Here is a 27,137-nt window from a genome sequence, read left to right as displayed (position 1 = left end):
TTGGAAGAAGCTTTAGGGCCTTGTTATTCAAAATGTGGCCTACCATAATGGGGTGCTTGGGTGGCTCAGTTGGTTGAGCCTCCAACTTCGGCTCAGGTCATGATCTCATGGTTTGTGAGTTCAAGCATCACATCGGGCTTGCTGCTGTCAATGCAGAGCCTGCTTCAGATCCCCTGTCCCTGCTCTCTCTCTGCCTCTACCTTGCACCATCTCTCTTTTGCTCTTTCTCAAAAATAAACAAACATTTAAAAAAATGTGGTCCACCAGTCAGCATGTGCATCACCCGGAAGTTTGGGAGAAATGCAGAATCTCAGGGCCCAACTCCAGACCTGCTAAATCAGAATGCATAGTTCAACAACCCCGCCTCCCCATTTGTGTGCACATTTTTGAAGTGTTGGAACACTGCTGTCCTTGTGCTTTGGCCTCATCACTTATGTGGTGCTCAGCTCTGCCACAGCACCCCTGCAAAGAGCTCAAGCGAGGTGAATTTATTGTATATTGCACCTTCCATTACTATTTATACAACGCTTGTATAATATCTTGTACAACATAATATAGATATGGAACACAATAACGCATTGAATACTTTGGTTGTTATTTATCATGTAAATGAATGTGTTACGGTAGGAGTTTGAAAAGCACACGGAGTATTCACAGGGAACAACTAGATATCATTTGTATGGTAACGCTGAGAAGCCTGCTTAGGTATTTTCAGGTAGAGGATCATCTCTGAGTAACACACAAGATCAAAGACCTCTGCTGCAGCTACTTTACTTACACTGGACATACACTGGACATCCTGCGGCGACACAGGTGGGCAAATAGTAACATTAACTTGTACTGGTCAGTGATATTTCTGGGACTAGTCTTAGGACTAGTTTAGCATTCAAATGTATGTAATGTTTAAAATTTAGGGGGCGCCTGGGTGGCTCAGTTGGTTAAGCGTCCGACTTCGGCTCAGGTCATGATCTCGCGGTTCGTGAGTTCAAGCCCCGCGTCAGGCTCTGTGCTGACGGCTCAGAGCCTGGAGCCTGTTTCAGATTCTGTGTCTCCCTCTCTCTCTGACCCTCCCCCGTTCATACTCTGTCTCTCTCTGTCTCAAAAATAAATAAACGTTAAAAAAAAATAAAATAAAATTTAGAAAGAATTCTTGATGCCCTCCTCATAGGTGACTATAGAAATGGTTTAAATTCCGAATTTTTTTTTTTTTGAGAGAGAGAGAGAGAGAGAGAGAGAAGGAGAGAGAGAGAGAGAGAGAGAGAGATTGACAGTGAGTGAGGGAGAGGGGCAGAGGGAAAGAGAGAGAGAATCCCAAGCAGTGCAGGGCTTGATCCCACGATGCTGGGATCATGACCTGAGCGGGAATCAAGAGTCAGATGCTCAACCAACTAAGCCACCCAGGTGCCCCTAAATTACTCAGTGTTAAGAGGCATATTAATTGTACCTTCTTCCAGGTTCTCAAATGTCCGCATTTTTTTAAACCTGTGATTACTTATGTAATTACCCTGTGCTTTCTGCTAAACTGTGTATTTACATCGAGGTCATCTTTCTAAGTGTGGTTCCACAATCCCCTATTCAAACCATTGAGAAGAAGTTTTTCGGAATTCAGAACTTCAAATATTATTATGTAATATTCCAAGCAGAGCCTGTGACAGCACCCCTTAACCAAACATTAATATTTCTGCAACGTATGAAATAAACATTCACACTAATTCATATGAATGAAGCCTCTAAATATGTCTTTCTCATGTCAGATCAAGCTTTTGCCACAATATCAGTTACAACATTTTTTCTGTTTTCATGGTTTTTGTCTTGTTTTTACATTTTGCAAACTGTGGATAAAGGAAGATGGACCTGTTTATCAAAACAAAATGAGAAGACATTTTAGGAGTGCTTTAGTTCACCTTTTGCTTACGAGTAGGGAGGGACTAGGCAAAAATGAAGGTACATAAGATGTTTATCAAAACTAAAATGTGTTGAAATAGTCCATAACTTTCTGAATGTTTCATAAGCAACACGGTCAAAATATCATGTGAGGCCAAGGGTTAACCCTGTCTCTGCTGATGCCAATTCTCACTGGCCCTGTTTCTTTCTGAAAGACCCTAATTTTAGCTAATGAGCCAAATTAAAAATACTTGCTTCATCAGACTATCTTGCCGACTTTGGGGCCACGTGACCCTGTAGCGTCGCATGAGATATATGCAGAGGGTTTCTGGGGAAACTTCTGTTTTCCTGATACAGATCCAGCCTTCTTACTTTCTCTTCTCTTCTCCCTGCCTGGGTGTTGCTGTAGTACGTAGGGGTACAGTGGCTCCCTTGCAACAAAGAAGTGGTCAGCATGAAGATGAAAGCCTCATGTTCAGGATGGTGGAAGTGAAAAGCAGGAAAAGCCTCTTGAGCCTCCAGGGCAACGTTGGACTACCCCAGCTTCTTGTTGCACAGGGCAAGTGTATCATTTAAGATACTGTTTTTGAGTCTGTTATTTGCACCTACACATTCCTAAATGCTGTGCAATGTCACTGATTTTTCCCCTCTTTTTTATTTTTATATGCAATAAACTGACTCTACCCATCTGGCTTCCCTGGAATGATAATTATAGCTCTGTACAATGTCCATACCCATTATTACTTGCCTTACCAATTAGAAACACCTTTAACTTGCATTGGTTTTCAAGGCTACCTTTCATCTACCAAGAAAAATTACGGTACAATGCTTCCCTCACCAGTAACTTTTGTTCACTTCTCTTCAACATGTGTTCACTCTGGTAAAATGATGCCCCTTTTCTCCTAATAAAAATGACTATCAAGCAAGGACTGCAGAGGCTGAAACAAAACATTTAGAATAATTTTTTAAAAATAACTCTTCTAAATAACTTTGGAATAATCAAAAAGTTTTAATTGTCAGTTTCATATTTGTTTCCTTCATTTTTTTGCCTATTCTTAGGCAAAATTTACAACAAAGTTTAGTCAGTAATTGGTCAGCTTTGTATTCAGTACAGGTCAAATCAGTAGATTATAATTCAATCATTCCATTTAACTCCCTTCCAAATCTGTATGCTCTTTTTTTTTTTTTAAGTTTATTTATTTGGGCACCTGGGTGGCTCAGTCCTTAAGCATCTGACTTTCGCTCACGTCATGATCTCACGATTTGAGAGTTCCAGTCCAACGAACCCCATTTCAGGTGAACACGAGCCCCATGTCCAGTAAAAACAGGAACCTACTTTGGGTGAGCCCTGTTTCTTTCTCTCCACCCAGTCTCTGCCCCTCAGGGATTCTCTCTCTCTCTCTCTAGCTCTCTGTCCCTCACTCACTTGTGCCCCCTCTCTCTCTCAAAAAATAGACAAATAAATAAATAAATAAATAAAGCTTATTTATTATTTTTGAGACAGAGAGACAGAGAGAGAGACAGAGACTATGTGAGTGGGGCAGGGGCAGAGAGAGAGAGAGAATCCCAAGCAGGTTCTGTGCTGTCAGAGCAGAGCCACACTCAAGGATTGATCTCATGAAAGGTGAGATCGTGACTTGAGCCAAAATAGTCAGACATTTAACCAACTGAGCCATCCAGGCACCTCCAAATCTGTATGTTCTTTTCTTGCCTTATAGATTCTCTTCCTTCTTTTATCTCTTTGACATTTGAAATGTTTGTTTTAAAGTTCCCTTCAGATGATTCTATAGCATGTAGTTCATTCAGGGTGATTCCTTACATATTGGTGCCTGCCGACTCTCTCCTTGGCCTGTGAGCATATCTTCAGAAGTAATCAAGACCTCTATTTGGGTCCTATTTGATCTCAGGGTGTAGAAGAATCTCCAAGGGTTGGTTTCTTGTAGAAATGTACCCCAACACACATATAATTTAGGATATGATAAAAATGGCATTTGAAATCAACAGGGAAAAGACAGTTATTTGATAAATGGTATTTGTAAACTTGAATGGTTATCTGGAAAAAGATGAAGTTATATCCATATCTTATATTTTATACCCAAGTAAATTCCAGATGAACCAGACATTTAACATACAAACAATTAAAGTGTCAAAAGAATTCATGGGAGAATCTTCTCTTATAATCTTTGAGTGGAAAAGTTATAACCTACACAATAAAATTCAACTTCATAAAAAATCTGTATGGCAAATGCCAATATGGCAAAGATAAGAGATAAGCAAGAACCTAGGAGAAAATATTTGCAAGACATTTCACAATTAAAGGCTAAATTCCCCAGCATATAAAAAGTATCTTCAAAGAAATAAGCCAACAATCAAATAGGAACATGAATAAAGGTGTAAAAAGATGGTGTATAGAAAAAGATCTACAAATGGCCCTTATACCCATGAACATACACCCAACTGCACTCATAAATGCAAATTAGATCTACAGAGAGGAAATCAGTTTTTTCTTTTTTTTTTTTTTTTCAACGTTTATTTATTTTTGCGACAGAGAGAGACAGAGCATGAACGGGGGAGGGGCAGAGAGAGAGGGAGACACAGAATCGGAAACAGGCTCCAGGCTCTGAGCCATCAGCCCAGAGCCCGACGCGGGGCTCGAACTCACGGACCGCGAGATAATGACCTGGCTGAAGTCGGACGCTTAACCGACTGCGCCACCCAGGCGCCCCGGAAATCAGTTTTTTCTTGTCAGATTGGCAAAGATCCTAAGTTTAATAACACTCTATGTTGGCAAATGAATGAGAAAACAGACCCTTGGAGCTTAAACTGGAAAAAACATGTCACTGGAGTAATTTTATAAATGTATAAAAATTGCATATACATTATGTCATTTGACCCAACAAATCCACCTTTAAAAATGTTTTCCCATAGATTTACTTCCCTGTGTGTGAAATAATATATTCAAACGTTTATCATAGCAAAAAATTAGGAAGTAAAAGCTTATCAGTAGGGGACTGGTTCATTAAGGGAATGTTCTGTGGCAGAGAAAAGATCAGGAAAGTCTTGAATAGGAACAATATCCGTGATATATTTTGTGTGTGTGTGTGTGTGTGTGTGTGTAAAATGCAAACTATAGGTCACTGTGTGTATAGCATTCAGTAGAACTTGTGTGAGGAGGAAAACTATGTATATGCATGTGCATTTGCATGTGTATGAATAAATATTTCTGTAGAGATGCACAAGAAGCTGGTATCATTGGTTGCCTTGGGTAGAGGTGTGAGTGGCTGGAGGTCAGAGCTGAGAGAGAAACACCTTTCAAATGTGTTGCATTTTTTAAAATTAAATGGCACTAAAGTATATACTTTAAATATACATTAAAGTACATACTTTAATAGATTCAAATTACATAAATCTCAAGAACACACAAAACAAATTATGGTGACAGAGGTAAGAATAGTATTACCTCTATGGGGAGATGTTTACTGGGAACAGGCAAGAGACAGCCTTCTTAGAGGAGCACAGAGATGTCCTCTATCCTGAATTGAACGTTAGTTATGTAGGTAAATGCATGTGGGAGAATCCATCAACTCCACATTTCACATGTGTGCCCTTTACAGGACGTATATTGCACCTCAGTACATTTCTTTAAAGTGTATGCTTTGAGCAAGGAAGTTGATATATACAACTAAATACTAACATTCTGTGGACTCCTTGTTCACTGTAATCTTAGTTCAAGTTATAACTGTTTTCCCTCATTTGGTTTTAAGCTTTTAAAAAAGAGTTTTCATGTAAGAATGTATATGGATGCATATGAATCTCAATGCAGAGAGAAGTTGCTGCCACTCTGTAGTGTTCCTTCTCATTTCTTATGAAAAGTAATCCTTTGGTGACTTCATTTCAGTGTCCAGTTATCATTCCATTTTTCTACAGCCATGTTCTGTGTGGATGTGTGTGTGTGTGTGTGTGTGTGTGTGTGTGTGTACTCATGAATAAGAACATACCCAGGTATGAATAGACCCAAGTCACATGCTCTTAAGAATTTGATATTGGACTTTGCTTCCATATTGAATGAATTTCTAAACATTAGCTCAGTGCAGCTTGAGTACTGTACAATGAGTCAACAAAAGCTCAAATCTAAGAGTGTGAACCAATAACAAATTCCTTTTGAAAAGGAACTTTGATCTTTACCATAACACTGCCTGCTTCCACCATGTAATCTCTCATATTCTTTTTGTGTAACAAGTGTGTTTTCCCGCATGGAATGTTTTTCTAGCAACAGTGGTGAGGTGTGACATGGCAACATGATTGGAGCAACGTTTGGGTCCTAATGGAATAGGAATAAGTGCCAATGACCAAAACATATGATGGTGCTGAGTCACTGTGATTTGGTGATTGTCTAGTGAAAAGGATATACAGAGAGCTTGGCTTTCACTTCCTTTCTTTTGCTGAAATAAGCTGGAGGCACTGTTACATGACTGCCTTTCTTTCACTAAATCTCACATTTCAGGTGCTTCTCCCTCACATAATAAAATGCAAAGCACACAGGTGGCCACGTCCCTAGGGGGAACTGAGCCTGTCTGGCAGCCTCAAAGACTCAACTAGATTTACCTTGGAATTTTAGGTAGGGGTGGAAGATTGGGATTCATGCTTAGGAATCAGCACACTGAAATTTAATGAGCAAAGGAGTGTGTGTGTGTGTGTGTGTGTGTGTGTGTGTGTGTCTCAAACTCACTCCTAGGTAGTTAAGAAACTTATTCAAGGTTGAACAGAGTAGAGGTATTTCAAATTGCTTTAGAAAGAAAATTACAAAAAAACAATCTAGGAGCCAGAGAACCTTTTGGAATACCAGTAAGAGGGCTCCAACATAGGTGAGATGAAGGCCTTTTTGATAAATAACAGCAAGGTCCACCTGGCAAGATTAGCCATGATAGATGTGGTGGTGACAATGTGGATGGAAGAATCAACTGAGACCATCCTTCCTCGGTGCATGTGCGTGTATGTGAAGGTGTGGTGGTGGTGGTGGGCATATTAGAGTCAAGACTTAGAGTAAGACAATGTTAAGAATGCCAAAGAGTATTGTGAGTGATCCAGGATCCTCTTGGGATAAAAGATGGGCTGGAAGGCTTGGGGCTTCTGAGGGTCTACTGAGTGGCACCCAAATCACCAAATCACTAAAATACATTTTCATTACCTTTATGTTTGTTACTCTTGTCCTTGGTAGCTCTCGGCACAACAGATTGTAGTTATCTGCCAGTTCCATTGGATCGGAAGCTCCTTGACCAAAGGGGACATATTGGATTGATCTCAATACCCCTGATATTTAGCAAATGTTTCTATTGAGTTAGTAAATAAATCCATCTTCTACTTTTTCTTCAAAACTCTGAGATGTGAAGAAAAACTAGTGTCTCAGGACTTTTGCTTCTATACTCACACGTTCATACACAGTAAGCACCATACAAGTGTTAACTATGCTTGCCATGATTACTACTATTTCTAAGTTTTCTTTGAACCCTCATATGTAAATATTTAACCGACTTTGGGGACAGCACAGTGGCTCAGTCAGTTAAGCAGCCGGCTCTTGGTTTTGTCTCAGGTCATGATCTCAGAGTTTGTGGGTTCAAGCCCTGAATTGGGCTCCACACTGTCAGTGGGATTCTCTCTCTCTCTGTATATATATATCTGCCCCTCCCCTGCTCTGTCTCTCTCTCTCTCTCAAAATAAATAAATAAGCTTAAACAAAAATTTAACTGACTTTGGTATTTTTATCTATTCACATTCCTCTGGTTCCTTCCTTTTATTTTTCATTTTATTTTTAAATTTATGTGTGTAGTTTTATTTTTTAATTTTTATTTTAAGTAGGTTCCACACCCAATGTAGGGCTTGAACTCACAACCCTGAGCCAACTGAGCCAGCCAGGCAATCCCTCTGGTTCCTTCCTTTTAATTTAACTGTATGCCACGTGGCCTTATACACAAAAATTTTAAGTTTTATTTTCAGAATCCCACTATTTTCTGCACAAATGTTTATATTTCCCATATTTCCTGTTTCTTCCGAACATTTTCCCAATGACTGGAGTCGTGAAAGCCATCCTCAGGAGCTGATTCAATATCTACAGCGCTGGTTAGACACAGTCTCAGGGAGTTTGTAGCCAGTGTGTAGTGTTTGCTCTTAACTTAAAGAGTATCCCTCCCTTGACCTCGCTACAGCATCCAATTGCCATTTCATTTTCCACAACCATGTGTGACAAAGCGGACTTTTCCACCCTACTCACTTTTACCTCAGCTAGCTGCTGCCTGACTTTGGCTTCACTGCTCTTCAGAACACACCACTTTTTTTTTTTTTTTTTTTAATTTTTTTTAATGTTTATTTACTTTTGAGAGATAGAGTATGAGCAGGGGAGGGGCAGAGAGAGAGGGAGACCCAGAATCTGAAGCAGGCTCCAGGCTCTGAGCGGTCAGCACAGAGCCCGACGTGGGGCTGGAACTCATGAACCAAGAGATCATGGCCTGAGCCAAAGTTGAACCCTTAACCGACTGAGCCACACAGGTGCCCCGGAATACACCACTTCCTATAAGGCCTCAGTGCTTTCTTCTGACCTTGAGCCAGTAAGCTCTTTTCATACTCCTCTTTCATGCTTAGTTGGTCTGACATTATTAAAAAAATAAAACAAAAATGCCTCCTCAACCAAAAGCCTTTTCTTTAAGATAGTCTCTTCTTCCTGACAGGTATGACCCTGAGCTCTTTTTTTTTTTTTTTTTTTAATTTTTTTTTTTTCAACATTTATTTATTTTTGGGACAGAGAGAGACAGAGCATGAACGGGGGAGGGGCAGAGAGAGAGGGAGACACAGAATCGGAAACAGGCTCCAGGCTCTGAGCCATCAGCCCAGAGCCCGACGCAGGGCTCGAACTCACGGACCGCGAGATCTGACCTGGCTGAAGTCGGACGCTTAACCGACTGCGCCACCCAGGCGCCCCGAGCTCTTTTTTTTTTTTAACCCATCTGGTGAACAGGTTAATGCTGATTTTTCTTTGTCACACCCATTATTGGCATCCTTTTGCTTTCTGAGGTGAACCCAAGACTCTTTACCCTCTGTAGGTCCTCATGTGTATGGTCCCCTTCCTGCGCATCTTTACCCTGCTCAGGACACTCTTAATTCCACTTGGTTTTCTAAGCCAATTTTAAAACTCATACATTCAAGGAAAAACATAACTTCTTTTTTTTTTAATTTTTAATGTTTGTTTGTTTATTTATTTATTTATTTATTTATCTTTTTAACTTTCATTCAGTTTTGAGAGACAGAGCATGAACGGGGGTGGGACAAAGAGAAAGGGAGACACAGGATCTGAAGCAGGCTCCAGGCTCTGAGCTGTCAGCCAAGAGCCACACATGGGGCTTGAACTTACGAGCAGCGTGATCATGACCTGAACAGAAGTAAGACGCTCAACCAACTGAGCCACCCAGGTGCCCTTTGGAAAAAGGTATCTTCTTTTTTTTTTTTTTAAATTTTTTTTTTTCAACGTTTATTTATTTTTGGGACAGAGAGAGACAGAGCATGAACGGGGGAGGGGCAGAGAGAGAGGGAGACACAGAATCGGAAACAGACTCCAGGCTCTGAGCCATCAGCCCAGAGCCTGATGCGGGGCTCGAACTCACGGACTGCGAGATCGTGACCTGGCTGAAGTCGGACGCTTAACCGACTGCGCCACCCAGGCGCCCCAAAACCTATCTTCTTAAATGTTCCCTACTCTAATAACTCCCGTAGGGTTTCTTTGAAAAGTGTTTTCTTTATATAATACTAATGTATCAACACATGTGCACTTCCTAGTAAATATTCTTAACCTTTTGTCTTTTCATGAATGGGTATTGTTCCTTGAGACTCTTTCTTCTATTTGGGTTCTTTCCAAAATGCATAATATAATCTTCCATCCACAATGGATACCAACTAACTGTTGGTTAAAGTAGATAACAATTAAAAATATAATATTCACTCCTGTCAGCTAAGTAAATATTTAACTTACTTAATATGACTCAGTGACAATTTGTTCAGATACTGCAGTTCCCTGCTCTCAGGGAACTGCTGTCTGTTGGTGCTTCTCTGGGTCTTCCGTTCCCACCTAGTTCAGATGTAGAGTGTGGGGCTTATGCAATAGATCAGAACATTGTTCTTATAAATTTTACTACCTATATCACATGCCAACCTATCATAAAAGCCACGTTTTCATTTGCTAGGCTGAAGGCTTATAAAAGAGGTGAGAGATTTATTTGAGAGAGAAGGAACCCATAGAAGCTTCTAGTGACAGATTGCTGGGGTTGAAGTTCAGGTTTTGCCATGTTCTAGCTGTGTGATTTTGTACAGTTCCTTAACTTCTTTGTGCCTCAGTTTCCTGTCATAAAAAGGCAGCCATGATAATTGTATTACTCTCCTAGAGTTGTTACGAGGAGCAAATGAGTAAACAGAGGAAGCTCTATGTAGTACAAGCTTCCACTGCCACAACTACTACTATTTTTAGGTTTGCTTTGAGTCTTTGTATGTGGATGTGGATTCAGATGCTACACATAACAATTCATGAAAATGAGTCATTGGGTTGATTCACCCTTAAGAAATAGATTCTGGCAGGTTAGAAGAGCAGACAGCAAGTTCCCTCTGCTAAGACAAAGCCAGTGCCAGAAGGGATTGAGGAGAGTGAAAACTAGTTCCTGTTCTAACAACTGCTCTGACTCTTTACAACGGTTGCTGTCAAGACAAGGAAAGGCTGAGGGACTCTTCCAGATTGAAGGAGACGAAAGGGGCAAGGCAGCTAAATGCAACTCAGAACACTGTGTTGATCCGGGGTGGCAATAAAGGACATTGTTCGGAAAACTGGAAGTGTGCGAACAGAAACTGAATGATAAAGAGTGATTATGGCATCAGTGCTAAATGTATAACTGCAATGTGGTTATGTTAGAGGATACTCTTGTTCTGGGTGTGTGTGTGTGTGTGTGTGTGTGTGTGTACACATGGAGAGAGAAAAGAGTGAGATGAGAGAGAGACTGGAAAAGTAAATGTGGCAAAATGTTAACATTTGATGAACTGGGGTAGTACAGGATTCTCTTTCCTGTTTTTGCAACTTTTCTATAAATTCGAAATTATTTTGAAATAAAAAATGAAAAAGAAAATTAGTCCTGTGATTTGAAGACCCAGTTTTCCAACTTAAAAGATGGAGGAGTTTTAATTTATGGTCTTTGAGAAGGATTATAATATTTTCTGAGCTGCAAATTGGCATATTTTGTCTGAAGAGTCTTCTAAGATGTTTTAAATTAAAAAAATCCTCCAAAGATGACAAATTAAGGCACATATTGAATATACTTCTATTGAAAAGAATAAAAATTCATGAGAAAAAATAATTTAATAAACTGCATCTATTGGTTTATAGAAGAGTTGAATTGTCATTTGACCATTTTAAAGTCAATGGTATATTGATCCATTTGTATTGTCTGAAGAACTCAGTTTGCTTAACAATGAACTCTTTTCTCAAAAATTTGAAACAAAAAACAGACTAATGGATTTGAGTTATCAATTTTGAAACCTCCAATTCATCATAAGTTCTTAATATTAAAAATACAAGAGTACTTAAAAATATAAGTTGAGGTTAGAGTGGGAGAGAGCCAAAGCATCAGAGACTGTTAAAAACTGAGAACAAACTGAGGATTGATGGGGGGGTGGGAGGGGGAGGGTGGGTTATGGGTATTGAGGAGGGCACCTTTTGGGATGAGCACTGGGTGTTGTATGGAAACCAATTTGACAATAAATTTCATATATTAAAAAAAAATATATAAGTTGACCCCAAAGTGAAAGGACAAGGTTGTATATTTTCTTTAGGTCTGAAATACATTCATAGAATAAAAGTTTATAAGTAAATTTTATCATCTTTGACACACTGTTTCTTTTTCTGTGTCATATTCAGCCATTAAGTTCTCTTTAATATATGCTTTTATAATACAAATTTAATTATCAAAATCATATTACCAAATAGTAGTGAATGTTCAAAACATTGCAAGTTGGCTTCCAATTTAAAATAGAATGTGCTCTAAGGTACCTGGGTGGCTCAGTTGGTTAGGCGTCTGACTCTGGCTTAGGTCATGATCTCATGGTTCATGAGTTTGAGCCTTGCAGCAGGCTCTACACTGACAGGGTGGAGCCTGCCTGGGAATCTCTCTCTCTCTCTCTGCCCCTCCCCTCATTCTCAAATAAAAATAAAAAATAAACTTAAAAATAAATAAATAAAATGGAATGTGCTCCGGTGCAATCTCTTCTAGTTTTATGCATCCAGCATCTTACCCCGATGAACCCACATAAAAATGATGAATCCATTGTCAATTCCAGTGACACTGGAAATGAAGCTTGAGTGGCAGTCAGAATCGGAGAGGGAATGTCATTAGGTGAAAATCTTATGGAGCTTTCTGAGGATCTCTATCAGGAGCCATCAAAGCTTTATCCCTGACATGGAAAATCTTGCTGGGGGTTGAGAGAGGCTTTGCATACTCCTTGGTTCAAGAACTCAGGACAGTTGCTAGCCAAAAACTGGGCAGCCATTACTCAGCTGTGAGCGTTAAAAATAAAAAGATAAACAATGGGGAAAAAAAAAAAGGAAGAAGAAGGAAGGCAAGAAAGAAGATAAAGGTAGTGATAACAATGTCATTAAAACCAAAAATAATTTGTCAGGAAAACAAGGATCATTTTATTTTTTTAATATTTTTTTGAGTTTATTTATTTATTTATTTTGAGAGTGAGAGTGTGAGCATGAGTGGGGGAGCGGCAGAGAGAAAGGGAGAGGGAGAATCCCAAGCATTCTCTGTGCTGTCAGTACAGAGCCCAGTGTGGGGCTTGATCTCATGAATCATGAGATCATGACCTGAGCCAAAATGAAGAGTTGGAGGCTTAAACTACTGAGCCACCGACGCACCCCAACAAGGATAATTTTATATAGATAAAAGAAGATGTAAAATTCATGAGCCTTCCTAGTAATATAGCCTTAAAAGAAATAAAGAAAAAACTTTCTGGAATATCAAAGAGAAAATGATAAATATAATTGTAAGAGGAATTAAAATATTTTTCTCAAGATTTTGTAGAGAGCAAAAAGTAAAATAAGATTGACTCAGTAGGTAGGTATTGAACTTTGTATTTTACAAGCAGAGGCTATACCTTTGCCATGCATCTGTGGACCATTTGCAGTGGCTGGTCATATACTTGGACACAGAAGTCCAATTATATAAGAAAAATGAGAAAATGGGGGCACCTAGGCGGCTCAGTCAGCTGAGCATCCTAATCTTGATTTTGGCTCGGGCCACAGTCTCATGGCTCCTGAGATCAAGCCCCATGTCGAGCTCTGTGCTGACAGTGCAGAGCCTGCTTGGGATTCTCTCTCTCTCTCCCTTTCTCTCTGTCCCTCTCCTGCTCATACTCTCTCTCTCTCTCTCAAAATAAATAAATTAAAAAAAAGAGAAAATGTAGTAAACATATTTGTATAATCATAGCTAACATACACGAAGAAAGGTTTAAGCAAACAAAACGCTTCAGTCCGTGAATTATCTAACAGTTTCCAAAACAGTCTTAGAATATAAACGTTTCCAAAACTCCAAAGTTAATTTATAATCTTTAGGCAGATATTCATTGCAACTCTGTTTGTAACAATAAAATGCTGGAAATAATCCAAATGTTTGTCAATAGGGGACTCAGACACTCACCACTGGAGAAATGTAGCTAGAAATAAGGAGCATCTCTATATGCTTCTATGGATATGTACTCTGTAGAATGTGTTATTACCTGAAAAAAACAAGATGGAAGAAGATATATTTCACTATTTACTCCCAAAATGTGGCAGGGATATGAATATTTGCTTATATTTGAAATCATAACAACAAAAGGGCATAATAAAAACACTGAAAAAAATTGGTTATATTGGGACTACAGTGAAGGAAGCACAGATTGAAAACTACATTTTGGATTATACCTTGTTTTGTGAATTTGAGTTTGGAACCATTTTTATATCATTATAAAAATCAAATTAAATTTCAAAAGTAATTCCTAAAACAGAAAGTAAGATAAAGATTACTGTGTTGAGTTAGTAGCTGAACTATACAAAGATAAATTATTTCAAGGGGCTTAAAAAACAGCGATTTAATGTATAACCATTGGGATATATCCTAGGAATAAAAAGAATTCCAAGTACACCTTAATATGATAAATACTACATATACATACACATGCATACGCACACGCACATACCTACATACATACATATGTTTTTCCTTGCCAGAATGCTGGAATTTCTGGGATATTCTGATGATTCAGTAGGACAGAATATGGGGCAGAATACTGGAAAGTAGCACTTAGAAAATCTAAGATTGTAAATGCTGAATCCACCTAAGGGCTATGTGTTACTGAAATTTGCCAGGTGACTGCCTTTGCTGGGACCAAAACCTGATAAGAGCAAAAATTTTATTGGGAAAATCTTTTAAGTAAAAGAATAGTTATTAAGTGGAGGTGTAGGGTATATTTGAGGTCTTAGCCTGTAAACAGAAAGTTGCAAGCAATTCCTGCATAAACTTTCTGTCTTAAAAATATATATATAGATATAAATGTATCACTATATTAATCCCTAAAAATCCCATCACTTCCCAGGAGTTCACACTATTCCTGAGATTTGTTTTCATGCAAGATTTTCTAGTGATTTAATAGTCCTTGTTTTCAAACTATCAGGTAGAAAAAATAGTCATTTCATTGGACAATAAGCTATGATTTTGATTCAAAGAAGACTCAGAAGATTCTGAAATGTGCACTGGAATACTTTTGGAATGTGATTCAAATGGGTAAAATTTAAAATGGAAAGAGAAAAAAGTTAAACATTTTCTATTTATAAAAAGTCAAACTATTTTTTCCTCACCTGGTTAAAAAGTTGGTACCAAAGTCACTAAATAGCTTCATATAATAAATAATCCTTTGTTGGATTCATTCCTACTTCTATTTCAGGAACTTATTGTGGTTTTCCCCTTTGGTTACCACCTCTACGTATCTTATGTTACCAAGCTATCTTTCATAAAATCTTCTAAGTGCTCTTTTATTCTTTATGGAAAATAGTGTGGGTGTGGGAATAACTAACTGGTTAAATTTAAAAACCACAATCAAAGACAGACACAGATATGTGACATGTATTACTATCTTCATGTTAACAACCTTATGACATCATTTTCTAAGCTGTTTCTGAGAATGAAATTCCCAGCCACATCATCAGCTAAATTCACTCAAATTCATTATCTGGATTTGGTGTTTCTCTTGCATGGTTAAAGCTTGGAATTTGAAAGCTTGAAATTTCTTGGAATCAAAAGTGATTTAATAAACAAAGTTAATTTCAATGAGTGATAGATTTGAAGTTTTTGCCAACACAGAGTCAAAGAGATCTATTAAGGCTCTAAAATAAGTAATTTTTTAAAAGATATCAATGGACATTTCGGTTCCCCCAAAGGACTCTGAATTGGCTAAGCATTTAATAATAAGAATGACTTTAAACTTCCTTTTCATCTCAGTATGTTAAAAAATCAGTTAATTTAACATCATCAAAGTGTAATTCCCCATTCACATCTTTCTTTCACAATAAAATTTTATCTGCAGAATTCCAGTTTGATCCTTATGCAGCACTGTGCTGAGTTCTCCTGCTCAGCTGCCTGAGGTATTCATCTGAGTCTGTAGTAGGCATATGAAAGCATATTCCACCCATGTGGGACCAGAAGTTACCCCCAGAGCAGAAAGTCTTCTATCCTCAGCCCACTGCCTTGTAAACTTGTCCTTTAACTCCATACACTTTTGGACCTACAGTTACATTAACTCCAAGGAGGCAAGTACTTTGTTCTCTCAGGAGGGAAGGCCAGATCCCCACAGTAAATTGTGTAGAGGCTTCTTGGGTGCCTGCCCTCAGCCTGGAACTTTGCATTTGCTCCCTCATTCCATCCAGTCAAGAACACCAAGAGGGAAAAAAATCTCCATTAAAAAAAATTTTAAATTCCAGTATAGTTTACATACAGAGTTATATTAGTTTCAGATGTACAATATAGTGACTCAACAATTCCATACACCACCTAGTGCTCATCACAAGTGCCATCCTTAGTCCCCATCCCCATCTTACCCATTCCCCCCACTCCCTGCCCTGGTAACCATCAGTTTGTTCTTTGTAGTTAAGAGTCTGTTTCTTGGTTTGTATCTCTCTTCCTTTTTTTTAATGTTTATTGATTTTTTAGAGAGAGAGAGAGAGAGAGAGAATGCATGAGTATGTGTAAGCAGGAAAGGGGCAGAGAGAGAAAGAGAAAGAGAAAGAGAAAGAGAAAGAGAAAGAGAAAGAGAATGAGAATCTCAAGCAGGCTCCTCACTGTCAGTGCAGAACCTGATATGGGGCTCCAATCCATGAACTGTGAGATCATGACCTGAGCCAAAGTCAGACACTTAACCAACTGAGCCATTCAGGCACCCCTTTGTATTTGTTTCTTAAATTCCACATACGAGTGAAAATCATATGGTATTTGTCTTTCTCTTACTGACTGATTTCACTTAGCATTATTTTCTCTAGTTCCATCGATATCATTGCAAATGGCAAGATTTCCTTTTTTATGGCTGAATGATATGCCATCATATATATATATATATGTATATATATGGTGGTATATATATATATATATATATATATATATATATACACCACATCTTGCTTATCCATTCACCTATTGATGAATACTTGGGCTGCTTCCATAATTTAGCTCTTGTAGATAATACTGCTATAAGCATAGGGGTGCATATCCCTTTGAACTAGTGTTTTTGTATTTTTTGGGTAAGTACCCAATAGTGTAATTACTGAATTATAGGGTAGCTCTATTTTTAACTTTTTGAGGAAACTATGTTTTCCACAGTAGCTGCACAGTTTGCATTTCCACCAACAGTGCATGTATGTTCCTTTTTCTCCACATTCTTGCTAACACTTACTGTTGAAGAAATCTCCATTGAAATTGGGGACACTTCCTGTGTGAACTAGTACCAACCATGGTCACATGGCAGAAAGCAGAGCCTTGGGAAACTGACTGATATGTGTTGACCAGGCCGTAGGCCTGAGGGAAATAAAGCAGTTGTGGGTACACGGGGGTGGAAGTCAGGAAGTTACCACAATAACTTGGGAGGTAGGCCTTTGCAAGAAGCTGGGGAAATAAAAATTTTTCAAGTTTCATATTTCTCTGTTAAGGCCAGAGAAAATTGGAGCGTGTTTTATAGTAGAAATGAGTCAGCCAGACCGCTCTGTAGGTCTATAGGGCAAAAACATTTTGTTGAAAAGCCCCGTGAGTATTATTCTCATGGAACAGACTTTTCCTAATTCTAGGGTCTTTTATGTGCTCTGTAGAATGGAGTGTGCCTGTTTGGGTGGGAATATATCGGCCACAAGTCTCTCCATCTTTTATTTTTCCTTTCCATGTTGTTTACTGTCTCTTTTCCTCTTGCTCTATCCAAAGATACCAGTCAAAGGAGCCAAGCAAAGTGCCCCCCTTTTGTAGAGTTAAACATCTTCATATACGGATAGATGGCTCTGTTGGGTAGGTGAGTGCAAGATCTGGTTGTAGCAAAGCTGGGCAGCACATCAACAACTCCAGATGCTTAGGCCATCTCTCTGTCACCCTTCTACCCCCCACATGGCACTGTGCCCTGAAGGTCAGATGGAGGCAGGGCCTGGGCCTGCCAAGTTTTTTTTACTGATATTCACGTATCCTTTTTCTATGTGCCAATTCAGCATGATCTAGGCAAGGATTATTTATTTTGTAAGGACTGAAAATGACTGAAAGTAGCTCAAGTAAAGGAGGGTCCACTGGAAGACTTTGAGATTATGTCCTGGAGTTCATTTGTAGGAAGTGTGCCTGGACCCCCTGGGAACTCTTTCACTCTTGCACTGTCTCCCTGAGTGAGGTGCCAACTGCTCCTGCTATTTTCCAGGACGGATGTGGCAAGGCTCACCTGACATGACTCCAGGGCTGTAACGACTATATGACTGCACCATTTTGTTTTAAAAAGTGGTGTTCCTCTTAGCCAATGTGTTATATATAAGTTGTTACAAGGGATGCTGCAAAATGCCTGCAATAAAGTTCTTGTTAATTCACATTCATTTAAAAACATTAAGTGAATTTCATTTAATTTTCATGCAAGTGCAGGACTGGAAGTTGTCACATCAACACTAGATGGTCAAGTAGCTAATGTTAAGATGCCAGAATTCCAAAAGGGTTGGGAGTCATTGTTGGGGGTGTCAAAGAATTCGTTTCCCCCATAGGCACATGGCTTTGAGCCAGCATACCTCAAAATTCCTTCCCTTCCATCCCCGTCTCTATTTTCCACCCCTTTCTTGCAGTCAGTTCAACCAGGGGGATGTGGATGTCAGGTATTTCTGTTAGCCTTTTAACATCCAAATAGTTATTTCTCAGACACATGGTGACTTGTAAGGGTTGGTGCTGTTCTGATACTTATCCTTTGGAAGTTTAAAAAGTCTTTATTTTGAGGGTGCTCAGGTGGCTCAATTGGTTAAACATCCAACTTTGGCTCAGTCATAATCTCGTGGTTCATGAGCTCAAGCCCCACACCGGGCTCCATGCTGACAGTTCAGAGCCTGGAGCTTGCTTTGGATTCTGTGTCTCCCTCGCTCTCTGCCCTTCCTTCGCTCATGCTCTGTCTCTCTCTCTCTCTGTCTCTTTCAAAAATAAATAAACATTAAAATAAATAAATAAATAAATAAATAGTCTTCATTTTGTATTAAATATTTGACCAGAGGCCAGGGTCCAGAAGGTCAGACTCAGATGATAAACCAGTAGGTTGTAAATAGCTCCATAAAGGTCATTGAATCCAAACTGATCTAGAGTGAAGGATTAAGATAAAGGAACAGAAAGGCAAATGTAGATTCATGCAAAGAACTAACAACATAAATATTCAGGGGGGATAAAGAATGGAAAGAACTTGCAGTGGTCTTTGTTCTCAGGTAAAATGCCAGGTTGGTCACCTCTATTGCTACGGCTGTGACCCTACTGTACTACTTATGCCACTGTAACATCCAGAAGATGGGACTTGATGAGTCATGCACACTTCCAGAGTGTTTGGTCAGGGAAACCCTGGGAGTACTAGGATGGTGAATACTGTCAGCACCAAAAGGACAAGAGATGATCTTTCGTCAGATGAGATAAAGAAAGGACATTCAGAGACACAGAATATGGAAGCAATTATCTGCCCTCCTAGGAGAGGATGCTGTAATCAAGTACAACAAGCATTTGGGTGAACTCCTGCATCTAGGCTTGGAGGGAGTTGATGCCACCTGGCAGATGGGTGGGAGAACTTTCATTAGTCCCAGGTGTTCTTCGAGGGCCACACATCCAGAGCATTATAGTTTTTTTTTTTAATTTTTTTTAATGTTTATTTATTTTTGAGAGAGAGAGAGAGAGAGAAAGAGAGAGAGAGAGAGAGAGAGAGAGAGAGTGAGCAGGGGAGACACAGAGCAGAGAGAGGGGGAGACACAGAATCTGAAGCAGGCTCCAGGCTCTGAGCTGTCAGCACACAGCCTGACGTGAGGCTCGAACCCATGAACTGTGAGATTGTGACCTGAGCTGAAATTGTACGCTTAACGGACTGAGCCACACAGGAGCCCCGGGACCCTTTTAGCTTTAAGGCAAGAGTGGGACCAATATTTCCAGTCCATTTGTGAATGATCCCAGAGAAAGAAGCAGAGGAGAGGAAGATACCACTTTTTATTCACCCTGGAGGAGTCCCTAAAGCCTCATTAGTATCTCAACTGTTTGGTCTAAATTGAAGGGTGTAAATACAGTGTTCTTTTTAAACCTAAAGTTAAATTTGATTGATTGATGAATTAATTGATTGATCAGTGGTCACTGGGAAGTTAAACATGAATATTATATGATCAAAGCCCTTAAGGAGGTTAGAGTTTAAATGGGGAATACAAATATCTATGATGCTGTGTGATAAGGGCAACAATAAAGCACGTACAAGATATAAGGAATCTTCTGGGCTTTGCATTGGACAAGATGTCCTTGGGAGGTCCTTTCCCTGCAAGCCAGTATGGGCTCAGCTCCAACTCCAGTGATTCTAAATGAGTCTAAAGATAACAGATTATCTCACATCTGGAACCGTGCCCACTGTCTGAAATTTCCCAGTGGCCACCAATAAGGTCTGGTCCCTACAGGCCCATTAGTTATTATCTATCCTACATTGCTACTTCTGGAACAGACACCAGACATGTAGTATTAGAAACAGTACCACAGGGCTTTGTCCCAAACAATCTTTGAAATAGGCCTGTTTCCACTCTGGCTCGTGCTTGGGAAGCAGCACCTTTGCTTCCTGATTTCTGTCACATGTCTTCCTGCAGTTTTGTCTCCTAAGACCAGCTGGTGGAAGAGCTCAAAGTGCAAGGAGCCAGTCATGAGGGACCTGGAGCTCAAGAAATGAGCAGTAAACACTTAGCACATCATAAACATGGATAATTTAACAAGACATACAGATAGATGGCCCCGGAGGACTTATACTGGATTAGTAGACTGCCTCTTGCTCTTAGCGGTTCTTTCCGTGCTGGTTGTTGGGGAAAAAGTATAAAAGACATTCTGTTAGGAAGATGAGAAAAAAATGCTTCTGTTTTAGACAAAGCTTGTGAGGGTTCAAGGATCACCCATCTATTGGCCAAAATGAGTTTCAGTGGCTTAAAAATGAGAAAGATAAGTACAGGAATTTTTGTCTTCTCATTGTACTTAAAGGCAGATTTTACAAGTCTTTCTTCTCCACCTGAAAACAGTAGTAACTGTTTCTTCTCCACCTGAAAACAGTTTTGAGAAATAGTAAAAAGAGATACTGGATATGACTAGAGTTTCAGCATCCTAAAGATGAATATTGTTCTTAGAAGTAAATGCTTGGTTCCAGAAGCTTTCTGAATACCATGTAGCGCTGAAGAAACTATCACTGCTGGCTCAGACCTTAATAAGATAATAACATATATTAGATGTTTTCCCTAGTCAGACACACTTCTAAGTGTCATATATATATATGTGTGTGTGTGTGTGTGTGTGTGTATGTGTATATATATGTGTATATATATATATATACACACAATTTATATATGTATATATACACACTATATATTCTAATATGTGATAGATAGATAGATACAGATATACTAATTTATTCTCTTAGGACATAAGGGATTAGCAGACCTTTCAAGTCCTGGTATGTTCTAAGACAAGTTAACCCAGAAACTGTCATGGAAAAACAGATTCAGCAAAAGGGGACCAGCCAACATGTTACGCAGAAGTCCCTGTGGCTTAGTGGCAGGGATTGGACATTGTGCCCTTAGGGGAAAAACGATGAGATCAGAGCAGACTGGGAGAGATCAGGTCTGGCACTTGTGCAGCAGGCCTGGATTCAAAGATGATCTGATGGGAAGCTGGGCAGACAGTTGGGCCGAGGCATTCATCCATAGGGGCTGGCCAGAGAGGCACAGTTTGGATTGAGAATGTGGGTGCACCAGATCAAAGCAGCAGGCCTGAGGAAGCGGTGCTGGGGCCTAGAGAGAAACCTCAGCCCCTGGGATAAAGTGGCAGTTGCTTTTTATAGAGCACTGGTGTATGGGGTGCTCTGGGAGAACCCTGTGAAGGGTGTGGGGTCTCCAGCACTATTTGGGCATACCCTCCCATGGTTTGGTGACCCAGGCAAAAAAAGGGACAAAGTACAAGAATAACAATAGCGGGAGAAGTTGTGCTAGATTTCATCCCAACACCAAAATGTAGTTACAAACAAGTAGAAGAAGAAGATTTTTACACCCTACTCTGAGCCCTAGAAGGCTATAGTGGACTGGGATTCATTCTCCTTTACCATCAGGTCTAGGATTCTTTTTTTTTTTTTTAATAAAAAAATGTTTATTTATTTTTGAGAGAGAGAGATAGAGAGCAAGCAAGGAAGGGGAAGAGAGAGGGCGACACAGAATCTGAAGTAAGCTCCAGAGCCTGGAGCTGTCAGCACAGAGCCCAACACGGGGCTCAAACCCACGAACCATGAGATCGTGACCTGAGCTGAAGTTAGATGTTTAACTGCCTGAGCCACCCAGGCGCCTCAGGTCTAGGATTCTGACTGTTAATAATACTGACTTTGGGGATCTCCATTCTTAGGATTACTCAGGGTTTGTTGTTTAAATCCTACTTGGCTTGTACTAATAGGCACTAATGCCAAGCTTTTACCACTAAATTCATAGGCTTGTCAAATAAACGGTAATACCAAGAGATCTGCTGCAAGTTACTACTTGTAACCCATGTGTAATCCATTCTTGCTTGGTATCTTAAGGTATTCGTTAGTTCCTAATCCCTAAACCTAAATAAAGAGTTGGCAACCTTTTTCTTTTAAGACCAGTGGTAAATACTTTAGCCCTTGCTGGCAATATTCATTTCTGCCACTGTGGTGGGAATCTGTGATAGACAGTAAGACAAATAGGTATGGCTGAGTTCCAGTAAAACTTTATTGACAAAACAGGCAGCAATCAGATTTGGCATGTGGACCACCGCTGCTGATCCACGATAGAAATGAACAGACAAACAGATATATACATTTTATACTCTCCATGAGCAATTTTTAAATTCTAATTGTTTTTTTTCCTAAAGGATGGGGGGTAGGAGGAACCATTTTACCTGTGTGTCCCTGTCATTTACCTTCTAGCTTCCATTTGTAACTCTGGAAGCGAATAGCCTCAAACCAAACTTCCTGTCTACTTTTAAGATACAGAAGCGGCTGGAACGTGTTATTGCGGGTTTTTTATTTTAAGGACCGAGATCCTGCTTGCTACTTTTTCCTCCCATCTAGTGAAGTTCTTCATACACAGACAGCCTCTGGTAAGAGTTGAGTAGTGTCTCTTTCGCGGCCACTACTCTTTCTTTCTCCCATTTCACTGGCAACAATGACCATCTAATTTGGCCTTCTTTGGCACTGCTTATCCAAATAGAGAGTTAATGTATTCAAAGATGAGGCAAATGCAGTTTCTTTCAAAATGCAGGAAAATACCAAACGCAGAACTTGAGTGAGAAACTACTAGAAGAGACTGATCCTGGCCAAAATCAAGTCCAAAGGTTAAACATGTTTGCCCTCTTTATCTAAGGAATGAAAATGCTCAGATGCAGGGTAGAACCTGATAAACACTAAATTGTCTTCAGCAATTAGCAACTTCCGTCACCTGTTATTGCTTGGCTAGTGTCTTCCCAAAAGATATAGGGAAATGCTAATTTAGCCCTTGGGGCCTGTGAATGTCACCTTATTTGGAAATAGGGTCTTTGCAGATGTAATCAAGTTAAGGTGAAGTCATTAGGGTAGATCCTAATCTAATATGACTGGTATTTTCATAAGGTGACAGAAATCTGGACACACACACACACACAGAGGAGAATGCCACGTAAAGACAGAGATGTGCGGGGAGAACGAGGCCACATGACAATGGAAGCAAAGATGGGAATGAGGTAGCCACAATGCAAGAAATATCAGAGATGGCTGATAACTTTCAGGAGCTAGGGGAGGCATGGCACAGGCTCGCTCTCAGGCCTCCAGAACCTTGCTGGCACTTTGATTTTGGACTTCTTTTTTTTTTTTTTTTTTTTTTTCAACGTTTATTTATTTTCGGGACAGAGAGAGACAGAGCATGAACAGGGGAGGGGCAGAGAGAGAGGGAGACACAGAATCGGAAACAGGCTCCAGGCTCTGAGCCATCAGCCCAGAGCCCGACGCGGGGCTCGAACTCACGGACCGCGAGATCGTGACCTGGCTGAAGTCGGACGCTTAACCGACTGCGCCACCCAGGCGCCCCTGATTTTGGACTTCTAAGCCTCCAGAACCATGAAAGCACAAACAGCTATTGTTTTAAGTTACTCAGTCTGTGGTAATTTGTGGCAGTCCTAGGAAACTAAGATACCAACTACGGGCTGACACAGAATAATTCAAATAAATTTCATAGAGCGTTCCCCTCTCCTCTTGTTAAATGTCCTCCTCACTGTCTAGATACTCAGTAATGGAGTCAGCTCAGTAATTCTGCCATCAGATGCACAGGCCACATTTGATTTTGATTTATCTTTCAGATAACCCAGGACTTTCAAAGTTAAATGGAAATGATCATTTTAATACTTTGCCTGATGTGGATTCAGAGCCAGGCCAAAGGCAGTTTGGCAACCTGTCAGCAACTGATAGTATGACTGAAAAACCTGATATGGCAGCTATTGTTCTACTGTATTAGCTTCTTTGGGTCCTATGAACTCATGAAATATAACAAAGCGCTGTATTGTCTAAACTCTTCTGAATATATGGCTAGTGGTCACATAACTCCTTTTGTCTTAGTCTACGCCTGTCAAAGAGGAATTCTCTGGTGTCTTTGTTTTCCTTTAGAGCTTTCCCCTCTAATTTGATCTGTACTTGATGACATGGTCATAAAGAACACCACGTACCTGGTAGAGCAGAATCGCACGTAAGCATTGCTAGAGTCAAAGGAAGGAAATTTCCCAGGCAGAAGAATTCTGAGAGCTAACGTTTATTGATTCCTGTGTGCCAAACTCTTCTTCAGATGCTTGACAGCAGATACCATTTTTATTCTTACAAGGACCCTATTGGGCAGGTGTTATTTCTCTCCTCCCTTTACAGAAAACAAACCAATTGATGGCAGCGATGAGTAGAAGTCACCAGAGGTCACGGGGCTGATGAGCACCAGGGCTAAGATTATGAACCCAGGTGGTCTGGATGCAAAGTCTTTTCCTTAACCATTACTCCGTTGGCTTTCTACCTGGGAAATACTCCCATCCTGGATCTGAACCTTGGCGTGTTTTCCTCACTGAAAAGCATTGTTTTTATGGCCTTTTCAGCTAATGGAAATTTTGGATCTATGTGTTTGCCCAAGGTTGTAGGATCATCTCTGCAGGAAGGGGATGGAATGAGCCCCTGAAGTCCAGCTCTGGAGTATTTGTGATTGTTGATGTTACAGAGACCTCTTGATCTTTGAATGATCTAGGTCACAGGGGCACCATTTTTAAGCAGTCACATTTTCTCCAACTAGACCCACTAACCAGAAATATCACAACATTTTCAAAATGAAATGTTTTGTTTTCGTATCATGTTATCATACAATAAAATTAGTGCCAGTGATCGATTGCAGGTCTACTTACCTCCTTACACAGCACACATCTGGGATGAGATATCAGAGATCCAGGGAAGAGAGGGCCAGAGTCCAGTGCCTCTTTTGGGAGGGCTCCTATAGGCCAGCATCTCCTACTGTTGAAGTGGTCAAGAGGGAAATGGATTAGGGAAAGGATGGGTCAGGATTGCTTCTAGGATAGGAGTTTAATCCCATCGTCCCCAAAACCCCCTGCCCACAAAAAATTTTTTATTAAAACTCTTTTGACTATTCTAAAATGACTTTCCTAGATAACCTAATCTATTTATACACATAATTGAAAATCAATGTTATGCCCAACTGAATCATAAAGAAAGAATAAAAGGAAAGTAAATGGAAAGTAAATAGTATGATACTTATAGCTCAGGACCAACTATAGCAAAGTCATAATGATGTAGTCAAATGTTTGCACCCATATGTGGAATCTGCAAATGTGAGTATGTGCTGATACAGGGTGTGGTGTGAGTCACCTATCGAGAGTAGCCTTACCTCAGGAGATGAGATTTTTCCAGTGGTGAGTAATCTAAGTAAAGTTAGCAAAACAGCATATAAGCTCCCCCTGATTAAAAACAATTGTCAACAAAGCAACATATAATTTTCCCTCCAATTTAGTGGCATTGCGGGGATATTCAGCCTATATCAAAACCCAGAGAAAACACTCTGTGAATGTGGGAAATAGACTGGGGTCCTGACTTTGTCACCTACGTGAATTAATTCAATGGTTAAGCAGGATGTGGGACTATCTAGTTGTGGGACCATCCACAGTTCCATGATATCCACCATATCCAAACTTCAACTGTTGGGACATACAACCGCCCCCTTAAATTTCCACACCTCCAGGCGCTGGATCACTCCAACTGGCGGCCACTAAGTTAGGGCTTCCTTATTCCCAAATCTCTTTTGTCCCCTTGTCCTCTCCTGTCTCTGCCTTCTTCTCTTCTCCCTTCTCTTTTCCTCTGCTGCCACTCCTGTTCATCTCCCATGTTCCCTTGCCTTTCCCCTCCTTGCTCTGCTTTTCCCATCTCCTCCTCCTTCGCACTTTCATCAGGGAGGAGGTGGTGGCCCTCTTGTAAGAGCAGAGTTGAGGGGTTCCTGTCTCTTGTGGAGAGTATATCTCATAAGACTGCCTGCAGCTATTTTCCCAGCCCTGAACATCCTCACACTGCATTTTCTCTGTCTCTCTCTCCAAATTTTGATCTGTAATTTCAACTGTATAGGTCAGAAAAATACAGTCAGAGAAACACTGTGATATCAGAGCCTTAACTCTTTAATATAATTTTAATATAGACTCTTAAACACCAAATAATGGCTAAAGTATACATACATTCTTGCCTTTAAGTTTCATCTTATCCCCATTTTACAGATGAGGGACAGAGACACAGAAATTAAATGACAGGCCCAGCCTACAGAATTCATAAACAGCAGAGCTGGGATATTGTGTTAACTCGGCAAGGGGTGTCATGACGGCAGTTCCTGTCCCCAGAGAACTGGCTACCTAGCGCACAGGAAAAACCTGAAAACGAATAGGTGAAAATTCGACAGCTAATATTTATTGGGTATTGTCATGTGTCATTAAGTGTGTTCTACACACATCATCTTATTAATTTTTTTAAATGTTTATTTATTGATTTTGAGAGAGAGAGAGAGGACAATCGAGAGAGAGAGAGAGAGAGAGAGAGAGAGCAAGCATGTGGGGAGGGGCAGAGAGAGAGGGGAGAGAGAGAGTCCCAAGCAGACTCCATGCCGTCATCATGGAGCCTGACTCAGGCCTGAACCGACAAACTGTGAGATCATGGCCTGAGCCTAAATCAAGAGTCAGACGCTTACTGAATGAGCCACCCAGGTGCCCCTCTTATTAATCTTTTTAATAAACCTGTAATGCCCATGATTTTGTTGTTGTTGCTGTTTGTTTGTATTTAGCGTCACCATGCACTTGCAGGTAAGGGACCACAGGTAGAGAGGCTGCTAGTAAGTAGTTGGTCTGGGATTCAGACACAGACTGCCTGGGGAGCCTGGG

At 40.1% G+C, this 27,137-nt stretch overlaps 1 long non-coding RNA gene across 1 annotated transcript; it reads right to left on the bottom strand.

Moving 5' to 3' along the window:
• Positions 1-5,125: 5,125 nt before the first annotated feature.
• On the bottom strand, positions 5,126-25,182 carry LOC124528975 (uncharacterized). Its single transcript, XR_006966260.1, has 3 exons — positions 25,113-25,182; positions 13,608-13,686; positions 5,126-5,178 (listed from the first exon to the last, which is right to left on the bottom strand). It is a non-coding gene; the product is annotated as an uncharacterized LOC124528975 (long non-coding RNA).
• Between the last annotated feature and the right edge of the window lie 1,955 nt (positions 25,183-27,137).

Source organism: Lynx rufus, unplaced genomic scaffold (genome assembly GCF_022079265.1).
Source record: "Lynx rufus isolate CCGP_SWC_20201006 ecotype Redwood Valley unplaced genomic scaffold, mLynRuf1.p SCAF_6, whole genome shotgun sequence".
NCBI lineage: Eukaryota > Metazoa > Chordata > Mammalia > Carnivora > Felidae > Lynx > Lynx rufus.
The sequence above is the reverse complement of the archived record's forward strand: the minus strand, read 5'-3'. Positions and strand labels throughout refer to the sequence as shown.